The 4,642-nt window shown below is 35.2% G+C and overlaps 1 long non-coding RNA gene across 1 annotated transcript; it reads right to left on the reverse strand.

The window, feature by feature from the left end:
• Window positions 1-2,502: 2,502 nt before the first annotated feature.
• On the reverse strand, window positions 2,503-3,908 carry LOC125271418. Its single transcript, XR_007185599.1, has 3 exons — window positions 3,632-3,908; window positions 2,936-2,989; window positions 2,503-2,826 (listed from the first exon to the last, which is right to left on the reverse strand). It is a non-coding gene; the product is annotated as an uncharacterized LOC125271418 (long non-coding RNA).
• Window positions 3,909-4,642: the final 734 nt, after the last annotated feature.

Consider the following 4,642-nt stretch of genomic DNA (forward strand, 5'->3'; position numbering starts at 1 on the left):
GGATATAGCAAGGCTAAACTCCACCCTAAAAGGGATAGTTCACCCTAAAATGAAAATTAAGTCATCATTTTCTCACCATGGTGTTGTTCTGTGCCATTCTTTCTTTTTCGGACCACAAAAGGAAAAATTTTAAAATATGTCTTGCTTGTGCTTGTCCATATAATGGCAGTGAATAGAGACCAGAATCAACCTTTTAAAAAAGATGCAAAAGTATCACAAAATGATCCCATGCAACACATATACAACAGGGTGAAAAACACATAGAAATTTAATGTATTATTTAATGAAAATCCCTGAAAACAAAACAAAAAAAACACACACAAGATGTGAGAAATCGAGTTTAATGAAAACGTGACTTTAAAATGTGTTTGTTTTAATAAAAAAAAATAATTTAAATATAAAGCGTGTTTTGGCTCCTATATGGGGACTTTCGCATCCAAATACTTATATTCAACACTAGTAAAAAGGCATTGATTTAATCACATTTTACAAAATAATAAAGAAAGTTTTTGTCTCAAAATATATGTGATTGTTTCAAGGTATATCATCAGCTTCATACACTAAATCCAGAATATTTCAAATACTATCAAATGGCCTAAAATGTATATTTTGTTCATTGCATACAATGACCTCAAGGTTCATACAAGGTTTTTAGTTTTTAAAGGTGCAGTAGGTGATCTAGGAAATGCTAACTTTAGCCTGCTAGCATTGAAAACATGCAAATCTCCGTCCAAAGCCACGCCTCCTCCAAAACACATGAACGCACGCAGCTGCTCTCTGCAAAGCATCACAAGAGACGACGTTAAACTACCTCATGTCTCAAAGCACATAACATTACAATAAAAAGGAAAATAAACAACGTAGAAAGCTTGTACCTGACTGCTGCAGATTCATTTCAGTGTTGATACTGTTGTCATGAAAACACATAATTCCAAGTCTGAGGTCATGAACAGCCGTCTCTTAATTGCGGTAGTTATGGCGTGAACGCAGCATAAGATTGTTGTTTTGATTTGGTAGGAACTATAAAAGGTTTGCGGTGCTCTGTGACTGACTTCCTTCATAAACTCTGCATTGCATGAAATGCGCTGAAGACATATGTTTTTACAAACTCTCACGCAGACATCATATGTTGATAGGCAGGTAGGACATCTTATTATAATGATCGGATGAAGATTTTATGGTCCTACACCTTCCATATATATTCATAAAAAACCATTTAGACCATTTAACATAGTGATTGCTACCAGGATACTTTCAACCAGTATAACAAAAATGTTTCTGTAGAGAATATTGCACCTTTAATTATCAATAAACGGTTGAAATGAAGACATTATGATGGACGTTGGTGGGTTTTGTTGATCTTTATGGTTTGGGGAGAAAATAAACAGCCCTTTAGCTCCACTGTACCCTACACCTCCTGGAAAAGCTGTGTAGAAATATTTTAGAACCTCAAGTGGAGCAATTCCAAGTTATTCAATTGCAGACTTTGTCAGCCCTCATAATGTTATTATAATTTATGGAACAACTTTTCTTTTTCAGCTAAGTAATCTGTAGCCAAAATGTTCAAGAAGCACATTGGCAACTTTAGAGTTCAGTGAGTTGGCAACCTGAATTTTTGTGAGTCCCCAGATGGCTGTCAAAGCATACCTGGAAGATTAGCTTGAAACAATGCAGATCCTTTTCACCAAAGTTTTCAGATAACGAGCTTGTTTACACCCTTTTGGTGAGGTCAAACCAACAGAGAAGCCATAAACAAACACTCACACTATGCACATATATACAGAAGTTTTCAGAGCCCTAGGCATCAGAAAGAGGGAGAGAGAGAGAGAGAGAGAGAGAGAGAGAGAGAGAGAGAGAGAAAAGATGTATGTGTTTTATCTTTACCCCTTCTGTCCACACAACACAAATAGCACAAATACAATCTCTCAAGCTGCGATAACGCTTGATGGGATGTCTCTTTGTCTGTTCATTTTACAAAATTGTCAGCATGATGGAAAAAAAAAAAAAAAAAAAAACATTTGACAGAAAATACAAAAGAATTCTTTTAGAATGTGGTGTTGGAACTGTCATATTAATTAAAAAACCGTTTGGTTTCCTAAGACAGATTTTGATGCTGAACAGTAATTATAATGGAAAAAGTGCCTTACTTCAATATTTATTTTTTGCAAAAAATGAATTGTGGAAGGTAGAATGATGCACAGAGATGTTTGAGTTCTCATCAGCATGTCCTAATAATTATCTGTTTTAACAAAACTGTTTTGATTTACAAATTTAAATTGGGTTGTTCACTGAATGCAAAATGCCACATTCAGGCAATAAATTCTTGGCTGAATGGGGCAAAAATATAATTATGTATTTAATTTGATCAATTTTCACCATTTCAGAAAACTCTGTTATGGTAGTTTAAACATCATTTGGAAGGATATTGTTAGTGTAATGTTTTGCTATGTTGAGTAATTCACATTTCTTAGAGTCTGTGGTTTTTAAAAGCCTTGTATGCTATTAAAATTAAAGGCATTTTTATTTACTATGGTAGCCCTTGTTGGTACAACACACAAGCTTTAGTAAGGCAAACAAACATTGAAAATGCAATCAAATTATCCACAGCGTAATGAAACTGGCACAAAATACACATCAGTTAGTCCAGAATGAACCCACCACACAACAACATCAGTAGAAACTGAACATAAAATCTTAATTCTGCAGTTTAATTCTGTTGTGTATCCGTCTGACACCAGGCTTCTTTCTAATCTCTAAACACAGACTCTCTTCCTCTTCTCATTCTCTTTCTTCTTTTTATCTCCCCAGTTCTCTGCTTTCCCTGGTCTGTTACGATTTTCAGAAAAACAAAAACAACAACAACAACAACAACAAAAACTATAGTAATGATGGTGCTGTAATGCTGATAGACAGAACAAATTAATCCAGGGTGTACCTTTATATATTTATATTGACGGCATCAGCGACATTTCTGGCTCTCTTTGGTATCCTACAAAAGATAAAACATGACCACATTATATATATATCAGAATATTATAATGTGACACTGAAGACTGGAGTAATGATGCTGAAAATTCTGCTTTGCTATCACAGGAATAAATTAAATTTTAAAATATATTTAAATATAAAATAGGTATTTTAAATTGTAATACAGTTTTTACTATTTTTTATCAAATAAATGTTGCATTGTTGAGCATAAGAGAAAGTATTATATTATATTATATTATATTATATTATATTATATTATATTATATTATATTATATTATATTATATAAGTTCGAATGGGTATGATCTTTTGTTTTTGCCCCTGTTTAGTCTTTGTCATTTTGCTCAGCTTCATCAATTCATCAACTTCATGGACATTTACAATTTGTCATTTTTAAATATAAAGGCAACCTGACTTAAATGTAACGTTTTTATTATGTGTCTTTATAGAAAAGAAAAGTGATTTATGGGCTTTGCCACACAAATGCAATAGCTTAAGGAGCAGTGCAAACTATTTTAGGACTGTCAGACTTCATTTTGAAGGAATGTACTAAATAAATTCAGGAAGAAAAAAAAAACGAATGTGAAAAACAATGTGTAAAATTTGAAAATTTATAAAGGTGGAGATGTCTAGTGGTTACTTACAGAATGATCATGAAAAGATTTCATCTGTGATTATTCATTGCAAATTACAGCTTTTTCTTCCTAGAACCACATATCTTCTGAGCTGTAGTTGTGTTGCTGCAGGGTTAGAAATTTCATCTGGAGTGGAGTAACCATTTGTTCTATGTGCTCATGTGTGGGAGTGTGATACAAGTGAAACTTTTAATTAGCCTAAAGTCCCTTATTAAAGAGCCGCTATAGCAGGCATGGGCAAACTCGGTCATGGAAGGCTGCTGTCCCTGCAGCGTTTAGCTCCAACCCTAATCAAACACACCTGAACCAGCTAATCAAGGTCTTCAGGATTACAGGCAGGTGAGTTTTACCGAAGCCACTGGAAGGCAAGCCTGCAACCTTTAGCCAAAAAAGTGTAACGGCTAATGCTAACGCTCCGCCTCTGGCGGTACGCAGGGAAGGAGACCAGAGGCTGTTTTTTTTAATGGATGTCAATGGATGAGAGGCTTCACTATGCTGATTAAACAGCTTTTGTGGGGAAATAGTTCATCATTTAATTAATCGACAGCCTGTTCACTAATCTTCAGCATGTTTTACACTAAACACTACTTTCGTTGGGAGCTACAGTATATGTAGATTTTAGCTTGATAAAAATGTATATGTTTAAGAGAAGGCAGACTAGTGAATGTTGCGACAGGTAGGAGTTATTGACAGCATTACCAACAGCAAATGTGCCGCATTACTGTTTAACGGATAGAACAATAGATATGTCAAAGCCACTGGAAGGCAAGCCTGCAACCTTTAGCCAAAAAAGCATAACAGCTAATGCTAACGCTCCGCCTCTGGCGGTACGCAGGGAAAGAGTTTTGAATGGCGAGCACTGATGTCACTGCCATTATAGGCTGAGAGGTGCTGCATGTGATTAAGATAGGCTTTCTCCAATGGTAAGAGATACAGACCCTCTCACGGCTTTTTTTTTTACATGAAGGCAGCGTTTGTACATGAAGGCACCTCACGAAACTCATTTCGGACAGACTTCTG

The sequence above is a fragment of the Megalobrama amblycephala genome, linkage group LG7, assembly GCF_018812025.1.
Source record: "Megalobrama amblycephala isolate DHTTF-2021 linkage group LG7, ASM1881202v1, whole genome shotgun sequence".
Taxonomy (NCBI): Eukaryota; Metazoa; Chordata; class Actinopteri; order Cypriniformes; family Xenocyprididae; genus Megalobrama; species Megalobrama amblycephala.